Source organism: Dendrobates tinctorius, unplaced genomic scaffold (genome assembly GCF_039654945.1).
Source record: "Dendrobates tinctorius isolate UK_male_01 unplaced genomic scaffold, ASM3965494v1 ptg000178l, whole genome shotgun sequence".
Classification (NCBI taxonomy): domain Eukaryota; kingdom Metazoa; phylum Chordata; class Amphibia; order Anura; family Dendrobatidae; genus Dendrobates; species Dendrobates tinctorius.
In genome coordinates this window covers 2,110,154-2,129,390 of record NW_027361845.1, presented here as the reverse complement: position 1 = coordinate 2,129,390, position 19,237 = coordinate 2,110,154, and the positions used below count along the sequence as shown (strand labels likewise).

The 19,237-nt window shown below is 50.5% G+C and overlaps 1 protein-coding gene across 3 annotated transcripts in view; it reads right to left on the bottom strand.

Moving 5' to 3' along the window:
* LOC141054330 (uncharacterized) overlaps nucleotides 1-18,181 on the bottom strand; it is a 35,343-nt gene extending 17,162 nt beyond the window's left edge. Inside the window, exons 1-2 of one of the 3 annotated variants that reach the window (XM_073551639.1) lie at nucleotides 17,957-18,181; nucleotides 16,478-16,623 (exon numbers count right to left, since the gene is read on the bottom strand). The gene's annotated coding sequence lies outside the window, so the exon portion shown is untranslated. Of the gene's footprint in view, nucleotides 1-16,477; nucleotides 16,624-17,929 lie in introns of all 3 variants that reach the window. The other 2 variants (XM_073551640.1, XM_073551641.1) reach the window with 2 other exon arrangements.
* Nucleotides 18,182-19,237: the final 1,056 nt, after the last annotated feature.

Genomic DNA, 19,237 nt, shown 5'->3' with positions numbered 1-19,237 from the left:
CTGGGGTATAACACAGGGTCAGCAGTATTTGTACAGTGAGCGCAGCTCCGGTGTATAATACAGGGTAAGCAGTGTATGTACAGTGAGCGCAGCTCCGGTGTATAATACAGGGTAAGAAGTGTATGTACAGTAAGTGCAGCTCCGGTGTATAATACAGGGTCAGCAGTGTATGTACAGTGAGTGCAGCTCCGGTGTATAATACAGGGTCAGCAGTATATGTACAGTGAGTGCAGCTTTGGGGTATAACACAGGGTCAGCAGTATATGTACAGTGAGCGCAGCTCTGGGGTATAACACAGGGTCAGCAGCGTATGTACAGTGAGTGCAGCTCTGGAGTATAACACAGGGTCAGCAGTATATGTAGTGAGCGCAGCTCCGGGGTATAACACAGGGACAGCAGCGTATGTACAGTGAGCCCAGCTCTGGGTGTCACGGAGTCCTTCTCTGGTATCACACAATCAACAGAGCAAGCGAAGAGTGAACAATTCCAAGACCTTTATTCAGGCAAAAAAGGTCCATATTCATTCCACCACACAAAGGATAAGATAGTCCAGAATAAGAATGCAGTCCAGTATCAGGATAAAATGTCCAGGGAACGAGATTCCAAAACTATAGCACCAGAGGATAAAATGGGTCCTTCTCTCTCTGAAGTGCTATCTGTGCACGATCCTGTCCAGACCGGAACTGACTTGTCCAGCTGCTGTTCTCCCCCACCCCCTTCCTTGTCCAGGGGTAGTCAAACCAGTTGGGGCGGTTTCCAGGCCTCCCAGGGGAAAATAAAGGGCCTTAGGGATTAATGCACTACAGGGGGTCATCAAGAGCCAGATACAGTGAGGCTGTAGACTTACAATGTAATAAGATAAACACTATGAAAATAACTGGAATTGTTAAAAATAGGAATACACAAAAATGATATCCACATAACATATCACACCATCACAACCTCTCCCCCCCCATAATAAGTGAGCACGCTATGAGGTCTACACAGACCTCTGGCCTGCTCACTTTAGTCCACATTGCTCAGTTATTTATAATTCCTTGTACAGTGGCAGGGGTAGGTCGGCCTGGGGAGCCTATGGTTCTTCTTGTCGAGACAGTCCATCGGCGTTCTGGTGTTGGCTTCCCAGCTTGTATTGGATGGAGAAGCTGTAGGGTTGTAAGGACAAGCTCCACCGCAGCAATCTTCCATTGTCCCCTGATACGCGATTCAGCCATGCGAGGGGGTTGTGGTCTGTAACAATTGTAAAGTCTCTGCCATACAAGTAGGGCTGCAATTTTTTTAGCGCCCATACGATGGCAAGGCACTCCTTTTCAATAGTGGCATAGGCAACTTCCCGATCCAGTAGTTTCCGACTGGCAAAAGCAACAGGATGTTCTTCTCTGGCGGCGTTCACTTGGCTAAGTACTGCCCCAATCCCAAAGGTGGATGCATCTGTCTGCACGAGGAACCTGCGTTTATAATCCGGGGCAGCCAAGACAGGAGCAGTGACGAGGGCAGTCTTTAACGCTGAAAAGGCATCCTCGCATGCCGTCGTCTACGTCACATTCCTACGCATGTTCTTGCGGGTCAGGTCGGTTAGGGGCTTGGCCAAGGTGCTGAAGTTAGAAACAAATTTGCGATAGTAACCAGCAGTTCCTAAAAATGCAAGTACCTGCTTTTTAGTCTGGGGTCTACACCAGTTGCTAATGGCTTCCACCTTGGCAGGCTCAGGCCTTAGTGTCCCACCCCCTACTCTATGCCCGAGGTACTGCACCTCTGCATCCCTATTTGGCACTTATCAGGGCGAATGATGAACCCTGCAGTAAGGATACAGTCCAGCACTATGCCCAAGTGTTTAAGATGTTCCTCCCAGGTTATGCTAAAAATGGCGATGCCGTCTAAGTAAGCACAGGCAAAGTCCTGACATTGTTGTAACAGTCGATCCACCAGTCTCTGGAAAGTGGGGGCAGTTTTCATCCCAAAGGGCATTCCCAGGAACTCATAAAGCCCAAATGGAGTAATGAAGGCCGAGCGCTCCCGAGCGTCCTCCGTTAGAGGTATCTGCCAGTACCCCCTGCTCAAGTCTAACGTGCTCACAAATTGGGCACTGGCCAGACGATCCAATAGATCATCAATCCTGGGCATGGGATAAGCATCACTCTTGGTGGCATCATTTAGTCGTCTGTAATCAACGCAGAATCGTGTTGTACCATCCTTCTTGGGGACCAGGACGACAGGAGAGGCCCAAGAACTGTGAGATGGCTGAATAACTCCCAGTCGTTTCATCTCCTCCAGTTCGTTCTTTATCATGCCTTGAACAGCCTCTGGAACCCGGTAGGCAGCCTGCTGGATGGGGCATTGTCCGGGGGTTTCCACATGGTGACTGGTGAGAGTAGTCTTCCCCGGCTTTGAGGCGAAAGCAGCAGCCCTCGGCCTTAGTACGGCGACAATATCGTCCTTTTGTATATCCGATAAATGGGAGCCCAGGGGCACTTGTTCCAGTGATCCTCCCGCTTGGGCAACCTGGAGGAGATCTGGGAGATACTCGTCGTCGGCGGTATCACTAGGGGGGTGGCAGACAGCTAGAATAGGCAGAGATCGGTCGTGGTAGTCTTTCAGCATGTTAATGTGGACGGTTTTCTGTCGTCGACCACTAGAGTCCAGGGTAATAACAGTGTCATTAATTTTTTTGACAACCTGATAAGGGCCTTCCCACACTGCTTGAAGCTGGTTGGCAGAGGAAGCAGTAATCATGAGCACTTGCTGTCCTTCCATAAATTCCCGGTTCCTGGCATTACGGTCATACCAGGTTTTTTGTCTGGACTGGGCCATTCGCTGATGTTCTTTAGCGAAGGTAGCTAGCTGGGCGAGACGGTCTCTGAGCTCTAGAACATAGGGAACGATGGGCATTCCAGTATCTGAGATGGCTCCTTCCAAATGTTCTTTCAGAAGAGTGAGAGGCCCACGGACCTTCCGGCTAAACAGTAGTTCGAAGGGAGAGAACCCTGTGGACTCTTGGGGAACCTCCCGATAGGCGAAGAGGAGATGTGGCAGGTACTTTTCCCAGTCTTTTTCAATGTCAACAAAAGCCCTCAGCATATTTTTTAGGGTTCCATTAAAGCGTTCACATAGTCCGTTGGTCTGCGGGTGGTATGGGGTGGTGCAAATGGCTCGAACACCACAGGTATGCCATAGGGACTGGACCAGATCTGACATGAACTGAGTGCCTTGATGCGACAATATTTCACTAGGAAACCCTACCGGGTAAAGATGGTAACAAGGGCCTCGGCTACCTTTACTGCTGTAATACGGGACAGGGCCACAGCTTCAGGATACCTAGTGGCATAGTCCACCACGGTCAGGATATAATTTTTCCCCGACCTGCTGGGGTGGGCCAGAGGACCTATGATGTCGACGGCTACACGTTGAAATGGTTCCTCAATTATGGGCAGGGATTGCAGGGGTACCTTATGTCGAGCTCCTGGATGCCGCATTCGCTAGCACACATCGCAGGTGCGGCAATAATGGGCTACCGACTGCGAGACGCCCGGCCAGTAAAAACTTTGGGTGAGTCTCTTCAGTCCTTTTTCTCCCTTGATGCCCAGCCAAGGGGATGTCATGGGCCAGTTGAAGTAGCTGTGCCCTGTGTGTTGTGAGTTCATTTTCCCCTTCACCGTTGATGTCTGATGAACTCCCTCTGCTGGTGAAGAGGTAGTGAAATTGATTGGGTTGAGAAGAACCTGTCATCTGAACAGGTGTAGCCTGATTGGACACCCGGAATCACTGAGTGGATATAAGGCAGCCGACGCCCTACAGGGGTGCTGGTGATCCTTTCTGCTCTGAGCTCTTGCAACCAGTTAGTCCTGTCTACTGAAAGCTAAGTTTTTGCTCTCTTATTTTTCCATGAGATTTTGTCTGTTTGCTTAGTGTTTTGTGTTCAGCCTGCCTTTGTTGGGACGGGCTGAGCTCCATTTTTGTCTCTGATCAGTTTTTCTCTTTGCTCTGTTTTCAGAATATACCTGAGTGCTGATATAGTGATTTTGAAGTCTAGCGACTTCAGGGCCTTTTTCCCTATCAGACGGTTGGGACATTTTTGGTAGGGTTTTTTGCGGATTGCAGCCAGCATCTTTTCTGTCCTTTCCTATTTAGTTAGTTGGGCCCCATCGTTTGCTCAACCTGTCTTTCTGTGTTTTCATCTGCTTTTCACCGACAATACATGTTGGGGGCTGTCTATTGCTTTGGGGTCTGCTCTGGGGCAGTTTAGATTTCCCCTTTCTTTCTTTAGGCTTATTAAGTTCTTCGGCTGTGAACGAGGGGTCTAGGGCACCGTAGGAACCCCCCACGGCTACTGTTAGTTGTGGTGAATAGGATCAGGGGTCTGCAATCTGATAGCTACCAACCTCTCCGGTTTTCTGGACTTAAATTGTATTTTTGTTTTTTCCTCCTTCGGTGACTCATTCATAACAGAATCACCAGCCATACCGCAGACTCTAGGGTACTCAATAGCAGGAAAGAATTGTTAAAAAAAAGGGGGAAAGAAAACAAAAAAGTGTCAGAATTTTTTTTTTTTTGTGTGTATATTTTTTCCTCTAAGTCTTTGAGGCCGTAGGGGGAATTTTTTTCTTCTCAATGGAGATGAAGCAATTGTCTGATCGTGTGCAGCAGCTCGCTGCTGAAGTGCGGGGAATTTCCGCCTATCTTGCTCATTCACATGTTGCTGAGCCAAAGATCCCTACTCCTGATGTGTTTTTTGGGGATCGGTCAAAATTTTTCAATTTTAGAAATAACTGTAAATTATTTTTTGCCTTGAAGCCTAACTCATCAGGGAGCTGTGCGCAGCAGGTTAAAATTGTCATCTCCTTGCTGCGTGGCGATCCCCAGGATTGGGCGTTTTCTTTGAAACCTGATGATCCTATTCTAACTAATGTGAACGCATTTTTTGAAGCCTTGGGGCTGTTGTACGATGAACCTAATGCTATTGATCAGGCTGAAAAGGCCCTGTTAGCATTGAGCCAGGGTCAGGATTCTGCAGAGTTGTACTGTCAAAAATTCCGAAAGTGGGCGGTCCTTACTACCTGGAATGATGGTGCCTTGGCAGCTCTCTTTCGGAAGGGTTTGTCAGAAACCGTAAAAGATACTATGGTGGGATTTCCTGTTCCCTCTGGTCTTGACGATTCTATGTCATTAGCCATTCAGGTTGATCGGCGTTTGCGAGAACGCAAAACTGCACGAGAGGTGTTGCCACCTGTTGAACAAATGTCTGAACCTATGCAATGTGATAGAGTTTTGTCTACAGCGCAACGTCAGGAGTTCAGAAGGCGTAATAAGCTGTGTTTTTTTTGTGGAGATGCCTCGCATATTATTTCTGTCTGCCCTAAACGAGAGAAACGTTTTGCACACACATTTGCTGTGGGTGGTGTTCAACCTAAGTTTCTTCTGGCAATTACTCTGATCTGCTCCCTGTCCACATTTTCCGCTAAGGCTTTTGTGGATTCGGGAGCAGCTCTGAACCTGATGGACTTGGATTTTGCTAAACGTTGTGGATTTCCTATGACACCTCTGTGGACGCCTATGCCTTTGAGGGGTATTGATGCTACTCCTTTGGTGAAGAATAAACCTCAGCTTTTGACCCAGGTGGTAATGCGGGTCGCCCAAGACCATTAAGAAAATTGCAGATTTTTGGTGTTGCATAATTTGCATGATACCATTGTTCTGGGGTTTCCCTGGTTGCAAATCCATAATCCAGTTTTGGATTGGAAATCTGTGTCTGTGGTGAGTTGGGGTTGTCGGTGTGCCCTTAGTGAGGCTCCGGTGTTTTCCACCTCTCCCCAGTCGCATGATGTTCCTGACTATTTGGCTGATTTTTATGATGTATTTAGTGAGAATGAGTCTGCGTCTTTGCCTCCTCATAGGAGTTATGACTGTGCAATTGAACTGAGCCCGGGGTGTAATTTTCCCAAGGGTCGACTTTTCAATTTATCTGTACCCGAGCACGAGGCTATGCGATCCTATATTAAGGAGTCGTTGGAGAAGGGTCATATTAGACCATCCTCTTCACCCTGAGGTGCTGGATTTTTTTTTGTGGCCAAGAAGGATGGTTCATTAACCCCTTCCTGACATGAGACGTACTATCCCGTCCACGGTACCCGGGCCCGTATGACCGGGGACGGGATAGTACGTCTACCGCGATCAGCGGCGCCCACGTGGTGAGCGCCGCTGATCGCGGCCGGGTGTCAGCTGATTATCACAGCTGACACCCGGCACAATGTGTCAGGGGCGGTCACGGACCGCCCCCGACACGTTAACCCCTTGCACACCGCGATCAAACGCGATCGCGGTGTACCGGGAGTTGAAGGGAAGCATCGGCAGGGAGGGGGCTCCCTCCGTGCTTCCCTGAGCCCCCCACGGCAGCGCAATGTGCAGCGCTGCTGCGGGGGGCTCCTTTCCTCCAGGCCCCCGAATCCAAGATGGCGACGGGGGCCTTCGGGGGCCTGGGGAAGCTGGCTTCCTCAGTGCCTGCAAAGCGCAGGCATGAGGAAGCCTTGTGCACTGCCTGTGACAGATTGCTGATCTGTCACAGTGATCTGTGATGTGACAGATCAGCGATCTGTCACAGGACAGTGATGTCCCACCTGGGACTATGTAATAAAGTAAAAAAAAATTAAAAAAAGTGTAAAAATAAATTAAAAAAAAAATCGCCAAATAAATTAGTAAAAAAAAAAAAAAATATTCCCCAATAAATTAATTTTTTGAAAACAATAAAAAAAAAAAACAATAAAAGTACACATATTAGTTATCGCCGCGTCCGTAACGACCCGCCCTATAAAACTGTCCCATTAGTTAACCCCTTTAGCGAACCCCTTAAAAAATAAAAAACGAAGCAAAAAATAATGATTTATCATACCGCCAAACAAAAAGTGCAATAACGCGCGATCAAAAAGACGCATATAAATATCCATGGTACCGCTGAAAACGTCATCTTGTCCCGCAAAAAACAAGCCGCCACACAGCATCATCAGCGAAAAAATAAAAAAGTTATAACTCGCAGAATAAAGCGATGCAAAAATAATTATTTTTTATATAAAATAGTTTTCATTGCATAAAACCGACAAAAACATAAAAAAAGACCTAAATGAGGTATCGCTGTAACCGTACTGACCCGAAGAATAAAACCGCTTTATCAATTTTACCGCACGCGGAACGGTGTAAACGCACCCCCCCAAAAGAAATTCATGAAACGCTGGGTTTTGTTCATTCTGCGTCCCAAAAATCGGAATAAAAAGCGATAAAAAAATTTCACGTGCCCGAAAATGGTACCAATAAAAACGTCAACTCGTCCCGCAAAAAATAAGACCTCACATGACTCAGTGGGTCAAAATACGGAAAAATTATAGCTCTCAATATGTGGTGATGCAAAAACTATTTTTACAATAAAAAGCGTCTTTTAGCGTGCGACAGCTGCCAAACATAAAAACCGCCATAAATAGTAAATCAAACCCCCCGTTATCACCCCCTTAGTTAGGGAAAAATAATAAAATAAAAAAAATGTATTTATTTCCATTTTTCCATTAGGGTTAGGGCTAGGGGTGTGTTGGGGTAGGGTTAGGGCTAGGGTTAGGGCTAGGGTTAGGGCTAGGGTTAGGGCTAGGGTTAGGGCTAGGGTTAGGGCTAGGGTTAGGGCTAGGGTTAGGGCTAGGGTTAGGGCTAGGGCTAGGGGCGTGTTGGGGTTCGGGTTGGAGTTAGAATTGGGGGTTTCCACTGTTTGGGCACATCAGGGGCTCTCCAAATGCAACATGGCGTCTGATCTCAATTCCAGCCAATTCTGAGTTGAAAAAGTCAAATGGTGCTCCTTCCCTTCCAAGCTCTGCTATGCGCCCAAACAGTGTTTTACCCCCACATGTAGGGTATCAGCCTACTCAGGACAAATTGCAAAACAATTTTTGGGGTCCAATTTCTCCTGTTACCCTTAGGAAAATAAAAAATTGAGGGCAAAAATATCATTTTTGTGGAAAAAAATGATTTTTTTATTTTCACGTCCGAGTGTTATAAACTTCTGTGAAGCACTTGGGGGTTCAAAGTGCTCACCACACATCTAGATAAGTTCCGTGGGGGGTCTAGTGTCCAAAATGGGGTCACTTGTGGGGAGTTTCAATAGTTTAGGTACATCAGGGGCTCTCCAAACGCACATGACACCCGCAGACCATTCCATCAAAGTCTGCATTCCAAAACGTCACTGCTTCCCTTCCGAGCCCCGACGTGTGTCCATACAGTAGTTTTCTCCCACATATGGGGTATCAGCATACTCAGGACAAATTGGACAACAACTTTTGGGGTCCAATTTATCCTGGTACCCTTGGGAAAATAAAAAAATGGTGACTAAAAGATCATGTTTGTGGAAAAAATATGAATTTTTTATTTTCACGCCCGGGCGTTGTAAACTTCTGTGAAGCACTGGGGGGGTCAAAGTGCTCACCACACATCTAGATAAGTTCCTTATGGGGTCTAGTTTCCAAAATGGTGTCATTTGTGGGGGGTTTCCACTGTTTTGGTACATCAGGGGTTTTCCAAACGCGACATGGTGTCCGATCTCAATTCCAGCCAAAAACGTCAAATGGCGCTGTTCCCTTCCGAGCTCTGCCATGCGCCCAAATAGTGGTTTACCCCCACATGTGGGGTATCAGCGTACTCAGGTCAAATTGCACAATAACTTTTAGGGTCCTGTTACCCTTGGGAAAATAAAAATTGGGGTGAAAAGATAATTTTTGTGGAAAAAATATGATTTTTTAATTGTACCGCTGTACGTTATAAACTTCTGTAAAGCCCTTGTGGGTTCAAAGTTCTCACCACATATCTAGATAAGTTCCTTGGGGGGTCTAGTTTCCAAAATGGGGTCACTTGTAGGGGGTTTCCACTGTTTAGGTACATCAGGGACTCTCCAAACGTGACATGGCGTCCAATCTGAATTCCAGCCAATTTTGCATTGAAAAAGTCAAACGGCGCTCCTTCCATTCTGAGCTCTGCCATGCGCCGAAACAGTCGTTCCCCCCCACATATCAGGTATCTGCATACTCAGGACAAATTGGACAATAACTTTTGCAGTTCAATTTCTCCTGTTACCCTTGGTAAAATAAAAAAAATTGAACCTGAAGTATTTTTTTTATGAAAAAAAGTTAGATGTTCATTTTTTTTTAAATATTCAAAAAAATTCCTGTGACGCACCTAAAGGGTTACTAAACTTCTCGAATGTGGTTTTGAGCACCTTAAGGGGTGCAGTTTTTAGAATGGTGTCACTTTTGGGTATTTTCTATCATATAGACCCCTCAAAGTGGCTTCAAATGTGATGTGGTCCTAAAAATAAAATGGTGTTGTAAAAATGAGAAATCGCTGGTCAACTTTTAACCCTTATAACTTCCTAACAAAAAAAAATTTTGGTTCCAAAATTGTGCTGATGTAAAGTAAACATGTGGGAAATGTTAGTTATCAAGTTTTTTGTGTGCCGTATCTCTGTGATTTAAGGGCATAAAAATTCAAAGTTGGAAAATTGCGAAATTTTCAAAATTTTCACCAAATTTCCGTTTTTCTCACAAATAAACGCAAGTTATTTGAATGAAATTTTACCACTAACATGAAGTACAATATGTCACGAGAAAACAATGTCAGAATCACCGGGATCCATGGAAGCGTTCGAGAGTTATGACCTCATAAAGGTACAGTGGTCAGAATTGTAAAAATTGGCCCGGTCATGAACGTGCAAACCACCCTTGGGGGTGAAGGGGTTAAGGTCTTGTATTGACTATCGTTCCCTCAACAAAATTACTGTTAAATATCAGTATCCGTTACCCCTGATTTCGGATCTATTCTCTAGAGTTAGAGGTGCTTGCTGGTTTACCAAGCTTGACCTCAGGGGGGCGTATAATCTTATTCGCATTAAGCATGGGGATGAATGGAAGACGGCGTTTAATACTCCGGAGGGACATTTTGAGTACCTGGTGATGCCTTTTGGGCTCACTAATGCCCCTTCTGTCTTCCAGTGGCTTCATGAATGATATTTTCCGAGACTTTGTGGATAAATTTTTGATCATCTATCTGGATGATATTTTGATTTCATTTTTGGGATTTATTTTGTCTCTGTCAACTACTGAAATGGACCCGGCCAAGGTACAGGCCATTTATGATTGGGTTCAGCCCACTTCTTTGAAGGCCCTCCAGAAGTTTTTGGGTTTTGCTAATTTTTATCGTAAATTTATAGCTAATTTTTCTGGTATTGCCAAACCATTGACTGATTTGACTAAGAAAGGTGCTGATGTGCTGAATTGGTCTCCGGAGGCTGTTTCTTCCTTTCAGGAGCTGAAGCGAAGGTTCACTTCTGCTCCGGTTTTGTGGCAACCTGATGTCTCACTCCCGTTTCAGGTGGAGGTGGACGCTTCTGAGATTGGTGCAGGAGCTGTTTTGTCCCAAAAAGATCCGGTAACATCTAAATTGAATCCCTGTGCTTTCTTTTCCCGAAAGTTCTCCTCATCTGAACGTAACTATGATGTGGGGAATCGGGAACTGTTAGCCATGAAATGGGCATTTGAGGAGTGGAGACATTGGTTGGAGGGAGCTAGACATCAAGTCGTGGTCCTTACTGACCACAAGAATTTGATTTACCTGGAGTCGGCCAAACGCTTGAATCCTAGACAGGCTAGGTGGGCCTTGTTTTTCAAACGTTTTGATTTTGTGGTCTCTTTTCTTCCAGGCACTAAGAATGTCAAGGCAGACGCCCTCTCTAGGAGTTTCTTTGCTGATTCTCCTGTTGTGACCAAGCCTGCCACCATCTTAGGCAAAGGGGTAGTTCTTTCTGCTATCTCGCCCGATTTGAGACGTGCTCTGGAAGAGTTTCAGGAGGACAAACCTGAGCGTTGTCCCATTGGAAAATTGTATGTTCCTGACCAGTGGAGGAAGAGAGTAATGTCTGAGGTTCATTGCTCCGCATTGGCTGGTCATCCAGGTATTTTTGGTACTAGATATCTGGTGAGTCGGTCTTTTTGGTGGCCCGCCTTGTCTCGTGATGTCAGGAGTTTTGTGCAGTCCTGTGGGACTTGCTCCCGGTCTAAACCTTGTTCTCGTTCTAGTGGGTTGCTGATGCCTTTGCCGGTGCCCAGGAGGCCATGGACCTATATTTCAATGGATTTTATCTCTGATATGCCTGTCCCTCAGAGAATGACTGTTATTTGGGTGATTTGTGATAGATTCTCTAAGATGGTCCATCTTGTACCACTCCCTAAGTTGCCATCTTCCTCAGAGTTGGTGCCCTTGTTTTTGCAACAGGTGGTTCGCTTGCACGGGATTCCTGAGAACATTGTATCTGACAGAGGAGTTCAGTTTATTTCTAGATTTTGGAGGACTTTCTGTTCCAAGCTGGGAATTCAGTTGTCCTTCTCCTCTGCGTTTCACCCTCACACCAATGGGCAGACGGAGAGAACAAACCAGACTTTGGAGTCGTATTTGAGATGTTTTATTTCTGCTGATCAGGATGATTGGGTTTCATTTTTGCCCTTGGCCGAATTTGCTTTAAATAATAGAGCTAGTTCTGCCACTTTGATGTCACCTTTTTTTTGTAACTTTGGGTTTCATCCTCGATTCTCTTCAGGGCAGGTGGAGTCTTCTGCCTGCCCAGGTGTTGACACTGTGGTGGAGAGAATGCACCAGATCTGGGACCAAGTGGTGGATAGGTTGTCTCTCTCCCAGGAAAAGGCCCAGCGGTTTTCCAACCGTCATAGGACCATTGGTCCCCGGTTTAAGGTGGGTGATATGGTTTGGTTGTCAAAGAATATATCTATGAAGGTTGCTTCTCCAAAGTTTAAACCTAGATTTATTGGACCTTACAAGATTTTGGAGATTCTTATTCCTGTCTCTTTTCGATTGGCTCTTCCTGTTACATTTAAGATCCATAACGTGTTTCATAAGTCTCTGTTAAAGAGGTTTGTTGAGCCAGTAGTTCCTGTGGTGACACCTCCTGACCCTGTATTGGTGAAAGGTAATGTGGAATATGAGGTTGAGAAGATACTGGATTCTCGCCTGGCTAGACGGAGACTCCAGTATTTGGTTAAATGGAAGGGTTATGGCCAGGAGGATAATTCTTGGGTCCCTGCATCCGATATTCATGCCGAAAGATTGGTTCGTGCTTTTCATCGGGCCCATCCTGATCGTCCTGGTGGCATGGATGAGGGTTCGGTGACCCCTCCTCAAGGGGGAGGTACTGTTGTGAATTCATTTTCCCCTTCACCGCTGATGTCTGATGAACTCCCTCTGCTGGTGAAGAGAGGTAGTGAAATTGATTGGGTTGAGAAGAACCTGTCATCTGAACAGGTGTAGCCTGATTGGACACCCGGAATCACTGAGTGGATATAAGGCAGCCGACGCCCTACAGGGGTGCTGGTGATCCTTTCTGCTCTGAGCTCTTGCAACCAGTTAGTCCTGTCTACTGAAAGCTAAGTTTTTGCTCTCTTATTTTTCCATGAGATTTTGTCTGTTTGCTTAGTGTTTTGTGTTCAGCCTGCCTTTGTTGGGAAGGGCTGAGCTCCATTTTTGTCTCTGATCAGTTTTTCTCTTTGCTCTGTTTTCAGAATATACCCGAGTGCTGATATAGTGATTTTGAAGTCTAGCGACTTCAGGGCCTTTTTCCCTATCAGACGGTTGGGACATTTTTGGCAGGGTTTTTTGCGGATTGCAGCCAGCATCTTTTCTGTCCTTTCCTGTTTAGTTGGTTGGGCCCCATCGTTTGCTCAACCTGTCTTTCTGTGTTTGTGTTTTCATCTGCTTTTCACCGACAATACATGTTGGGGGCTGTCTATTGCTTTGGGGTCTGCTCTGGGGCAGTTTAGATTTCCCCTTTCTTTAGGCTTATTTAGTTCTCCGGCTGTGAACGAGGGATCTAGGGCACCGTTGGAACCCCCCACGGCTACTGTTAGTTGTGGTGAATAGGATCAGGGGTCTGCAATCCGATAGCTACCAACCTCTCCGGTTTTCTGGAATTAGCTTGTATTTTTGTTTTTTCCTCCTTCGGTGACTCATTCATAACACCTGTACTTCTGAGGGACAATGAGTTGCCTGGTCGTTGCGTCAGGGTTTCCCTGGTCACTGCCCTTTGTTACACGATAATAAAGTCCGTTTTCTCGAGTGAAGCCATCCCCATTATCTCCCATGTGCCCAGTTTCTGCCTTTCGCCTAAGGGCTGCTAAGGTAGTGTCACCCTCTATTTCTCTCCTAAACTCCTCTCTGTCCCAAGACTCTCCCAATGTAGTAGCAGCGAATGTATTGCTTACCGACTCTGATGCAGGTCATGGTGGTTGCTCCCCGGTGGGGTCCGGATGACGTAGTGCTTGAAGGGCCTGTAGTCGGGAGACTGCTCCCACAAATTGGCACTGTAACTCCCCAATGTCGTTCCCAAGGAGGATATCTGCAGGAAGTCCTCCCATAACTCCAATACAACACAGTTTTTCTCCACAACCATAATCCAAACGCACAGAAGCTCGCTGTATATATTTGCGGGCACCCCCCGCCAGGTCAATGGGAATTCCCGGACCCTGGTAAATTGCCTCGGGTCGAACCACACGGGGGTCAGCGATAGTCAAGAATGCCCCCGTGTCTCTAAATCCTGACACTTTGTATCCTGTTATGATTGAGTCACCGTAGGAGGCAAAAACAGAAATACAAGCCAAGTCCAGAAAACCAGAGAAGTTGGCAACTATCAGATTGCAGATCCCTGAACCTATCAACACAACTAGCAGTAGCCGTGGGGGGTTCCTACGATGCCCTAGACCCCTCGAACACAGCCGGAGAATTAAATAGGCCTAAAGAAAGAAAGGGGAAATCTAAACTGCCCCAGAGCAGACCCCAAAGCCATAGGCAGCCCCCAACATATAACGACGGTGAAGCAAGATGAAAACACTAACACAGACAGAAAGATAGACTGAGCAAAGATGGGGCCAAAACTACCTAGATAGGAAAGGACAGGAAGGCTGATGTCTGCAATCTGCCAAAACCCTATCAAAGACATAAGCCAACAAGCTGATATGAAAAAGACCCTGAAGCAGCTAGGCTTCAAAAACTAAATCAGCACTCAGGTATTTACAGAAGACAGAGCTAAAGGAATTCAGCACACCCCAGCAGGGAATGGCAGAAATCCAGAAAAACAAAGCAAACAAAGTCAAAGCGCAAATGCAAAAAGCCGAGCAGCAAACTTAGCTTTAGAGGAGCAGGAATTCAGACTGGTCTCCAAGGATCCCACAGAGAAATCACCCGCAGGGCAGAAGGGCGTCGGCAGCCTTATATCCAGTCAGTAACTCCACTCAGCCAGTCATCATCATCAGCCTCAGGTGTTTGATAATCAGGCTCACTACCTTTCTTTACCAGAAGAGGGAGTTCCTCGGGTCTCAGTATTGAAGGGGAAAATGAACTCCCAACAGTATCCATCAATAAAGACATCCTGCAGGTGGCGTTGCCGTTGCTCTAAGTAGCTAAAGGACAGAGGCCGGAGTCCGTACAATCCAGGAGGGGTATCTATGGTGCCGTGGTCGGTGGTCCACTCTGGTGGGGGTGGTGGTAGCTCTTCCTCAGGTGGGGTGGAGTGTACAAGATGCACTGGACGAGGTGGGGCTGCGTGGGGCTCCCTCCGAATCTTGGAGGGTCAGCCAGACTGCAAATGTCCAGGTTGCCCACACCCATAACACCTCCTCTCTGTGATACCCCCAGGTCGTGGTCGGACTCGGAACTGTTGGGGCCTAGGATTGTGAGGCGTGATTGTCATCGGCTTGCGACTAGGTGGAAGGGCAGATATAATTGGAGGGGACGGGGCGTGGGAGCAGGCCGTGGTTCATTGTCCAGAAGCCTCCTCCATTGCGGCCGGATAGTAAGGGCTTCATCGGCCAGGGCTGCAGCTCTATCCACAGTACACGGCGTGCGCTCCCGGACCCATTCCCGTACCTCTGCAGGGCACTTGGCAAGAAATTGTTCTATAAGGAACGCCTGTATAACATCTTCCACAGTAAAGGCGTTTTCTGCTTCCAGCCATCTCCGACACATGCCTGGGACATCTTATGTGCATACATCTTAAACGATCCCCCCGTGGTGCATGTGAGGTCTCGGAACTTGGCCCTATATGAGTCTGGGGTGATAGCATGGTAATCCAGGATAGTCCACTTTACAATGTTATAATCCCGATTCCGCAGTGCATCAATGGTTCGGTAAGCCTCCGCCATGCTTCCGTTCAGGAGCCCCACTAACAAACGCATCCAGCTAGAGTGCGGCACCTCCATCACAGCACACTGCTGCTCAAAGTCTTTGAAGAACCCCTCCACATCTCCAGAGGCCTCATCAAATAGCTTAAACTCTGTCCGGGTGATCCGTACAGGCTCCCGGATTGTTGGGGTTACACTCCACATTGCGTTACTCCCTTTTTCAAGCTCCATTGCTTCCTGTCTCTGATGTGCCCGGCGGGCAGCCTCCTCCTTGTACTCCTGAGAGACGCCGGGGCCCAGAACCGCCATCACTTCTTCATACCACACCAACCACTGGCTTTTCTGGATGGGGATCCCTGTCTCCAGTGCTCGTCCTTCAGACATCTGGGAGGAGGTGGCCGCGCTAGCGCCCACCAGTAGATCGATTAAGCCCTCATTAGTCAGTCCCTGGTAGTCCAGGCCCTGGTCTCTGGCTCTCTCCTGTAAACTGCATACAGTCCAATTTCTGTACTCACTCTGTGGGTGGTTCTCCATAGGGTGACGCTCTGTTGATCCCACTGCTGCCATCAGTTGTCACAGGGTCCTTCTCTGGTATCACACAATCAACAGAGCAAGCGAAGAGTGAACAATTCCAAGACCTTTATTCAGACAAAAATACGAAAAGGTCCATATTCAGTCCACCACACAAAGGATAAGATAGTCCAGAATAAGAATGCAGTCCAGTATCAGGATAAAATGTCCAGGGAAACGAGATTCCAAAACACTCTAGCACCAGAGGATAAAAATGGGTCCTTCTCTCTCTGAACGATCCTGTCCAGACCTGAACTGACTTGTCCAGCTGCTGTTCTCCCCCACCCCCTTCCTTGTCCAGGGGTAGTCAAACCAGTTGGGGCGGTTTCCAGGCCTCCCAGAGGAGAGCAAAGGGCCTTAGGGATTAATGCACTACAGGGGGTCATCAAGAGACAGATACAGTGAGGCTGTAGGCTTACAACGTAATAAGAAAAACACTATGAAAATAACTGGAATTGTTACAAATAGGTATATACAAAAAAAATGATATCCACATAACATATCACACCATCACACTGGGGTATAACACAGGGTCAGCAGTATACGTACAGTGAGCGCAGCTCCGGTGTATAATACAGGGTCAGCAGTGTATGTACAGTGAGTGCAGCTCCGGGGTATAACACAGGGTCAGCAGCGTATATACAGTGAGCGCAGCTCCGGGGTATAACACAGGGTCAGCAGTGTATGTGCTGTATACTTGTACTTACAGTGTCCGTCCCTTGCTCCGGCGTTTTGCTCACTCAGCAGATTCCTCCATTATTCTCCCTTGTCCCCGGGATTCCTGGCATTGACTTCACCAGTAGATCAGGAAACTTCTGCTGACGGATTTCACTGCTGCCAAGATCTCTGCTTCCTGTCAGTGAATGAAATGTTCCTGGTTTGTTACAGTGAAGTATAAAGAGTCGTCAGTGACCGGTCAGCGAGCGCGGAGGAGCCGCCAGTCACCGGTCAGCGAGCGCGGAGGAGCCGCCAGTCACCGGTCAGCGAGCGCGGAGGAGCCGCCAGTCACCGGTCAGCGAGCGCGGAGGAGCCGCCAGTCACCGGCCAGCGAGCGCGGAGGAGCCGTCAGTCACCGGCCAGCGAGCGCGGAGGAGCCGTCAGTCACCGGCCAGCGAGCGCGGAGGAGCCGCCAGTCACCGGCCAGCGAGCGCGGAGGAGCCGCCAGTCACCGGCCAGCGAGCGCGGAGGAGCCGCCAGTCACCGGCCAGCGAGCGCGGAGGAGCCGCCAGTCACCGGCCAGCGAGCGCGGAGGAGCCGTCAGTCACCGGCCAGCGAGCGCGGAGGAGCCGCCAGTCACCGGCCAGGGAGCGCGGAGGAGCCGTCAGTCACCGGTCAGCGAGCGCGGAGGAGCCGTCAGTCACCGGTCAGCGAGCGCGGAGGAGCCGTCAGTCACCGGTCAGCGAGCGCGGAGGAGCCGTCAGTCACCGGTCAGCGAGCGCGGAGGAGCCGTCAGTCACCGGCCAGGGAGCGCGGAGGAGCCGTCAGTCACCGGTCAGCGAGCGCGGAGGAGCCGTCAGTCACCGGTCAGCGAGCGCGGAGGAGCCGTCAGTCACCGGTCAGCGAGCGCGGAGGAGCCGTCAGTCACCGGTCAGCGAGCGCGGAGGAGCCGTCAGTCACCGGTCAGCGAGCGCGGAGGAGCCGTCAGTCACCGGTCAGCGAGCGCGGAGGAGCCGTCAGTCACCGGTCAGCGAGCGCGGAGGAGCCGTCAGTCACCGGTCAGCGAGCGCGGAGGAGCCGTCAGTCACCGGTCAGCGAGCGCGGAGGAGCCGTCAGTCACCGGTCAGCGAGCGCGGAGGAGCCGTCAGTCACCGGTCAGCGAGCGCGGAGGAGCCGTCAGTCACCGGTCAGCGAGCGCGGAGGAGCCGTCAGTCACCGGTCAGTGAGCGCGGAGGAGCCGTCAGTCACCGGTCAGTGAGCGCGGAGGAGCCGTCAGTCACCGGTCAGTGAGCGCGGAGGAGCCGTCAGTCACCGGTCAGTGAGCGCGGAGGAGCCGTCAGTCACCGGTCAGTGAGCGCGGAGGAGCCGTCAGTCACCGGTCAGTGAGCGCGGAGGAGCCGTCAGTCACCATGCACTATGGGGCACCCAGCTGTTCTGGCTCCTGAGCTGCCAGCAGGGGGCGACACTATGTAACAGCGCTACACATGGGGCTGGGGACATACCGGGTGTTGCCGACACTGTGCTGTTACCTGCCAGGCTGAGGTCCGGGACTCGGGGAAAGTTGTCAGCGTCGGCGGCGCATTGGCTACTCACGTGCCTGCTGTGCTGCAGTGCATTGTGGGAGTTGTAGTTCGCGGTCCGCACTTCTTGCCTGCAGCCGCATGTGACAGGAGTAAAGGGCGGATCCGCGGAGTGATGGTGGGAGGGAGTCACACAGCCAGGAGCGGGGAGGAGCGGGGTCTGTACGGGGAGGAGCGGGGTCTGTACGGGGGGGAGCGGGGTCTGTACGGGGGGGAGCGGGGTCTGTACGGGGAGGAGCGGGGTCTGTACGGGGGAGGAGCGGGGTCTGTACGGGGGAGGAGCGGGGTCTGTACGGGGGAGGAGCGGGGTCTGTACGGGGGGGGAGCGGGGTCTGTACGGGGGGGGAGCGGGGTCTGTACGGGGGGGGAGCGGGGTCTGTACGGGGGGGGAGCGGGGTCTGTACGGGGGGGGAGCGGGGTCTGTACGGGGGGGAGCGGGGTCTGTACGGGGGGGAGCGGGGTCTGTACGGGGGGGGAGCGGGGTCTGTACGGGGGGGAGCGGGGTCTGTACGGGGGGGAGCGGGGTCAGTACGGGGAGGAGCGGGGTCTGTACGGGGGGGGGGAGCGGGGTCTGTACGGGGGGGGGGAGCGGGGTCTGTACGGGGGGGGGGGAGCGGGGTCTGTACGGGGGGGGGGAGCGGGGTCAGTACGGGGGGGGGGGGGGAGCGGGGTCTGTACGGGGGGAGCGGGGTCTGTACGGGGGGGAGCGGGGTCAGTACGGGGAGGAGCGGGGTCTGTACGGGGGGGGGAGCGGGGTCAGTACGGGGGGGGGGGGGAGCGGGGTCAGTACGGGGGGGGGGAGCGGGGTCAGTACGGGGGGGGGGGGAGCGGGGTCAGTACGGGGTCTGTACGGGGGGGATCGGGGTCTGTGGGGGGGGGGAGCGGGGTCCGTGGGGGGGGGGGGAGCGGGGTCTGTACGGGGGGGGGAGCGGGGTCTGTAGGGGGGGGGAGAGTGGTCTGTACGGGGGGGGAGAGCGGTCTGTAGGGGGGGGGGAGCGGGGTCTGTACGGGGGGGGGGAGAGCGGTCTGTAGGGGAGCGGGGTCTGTGGGGGGGGGGAGCGGGGTCTGTGGGGGGGGGAGAGCGGTCTGTAGGGGGGGGGGAGCGGGGTCTGTACGGGGGGGGGAGAGCGGTCTGTAGGGGGGGGAGCGGGGTCTGTACGGGGGGGGAGAGCGGTCTGTAGGGGAGAGCGGTCTGTAGGGGGGGGGGAGCGGGGTCTGTGGGGGGGGGGA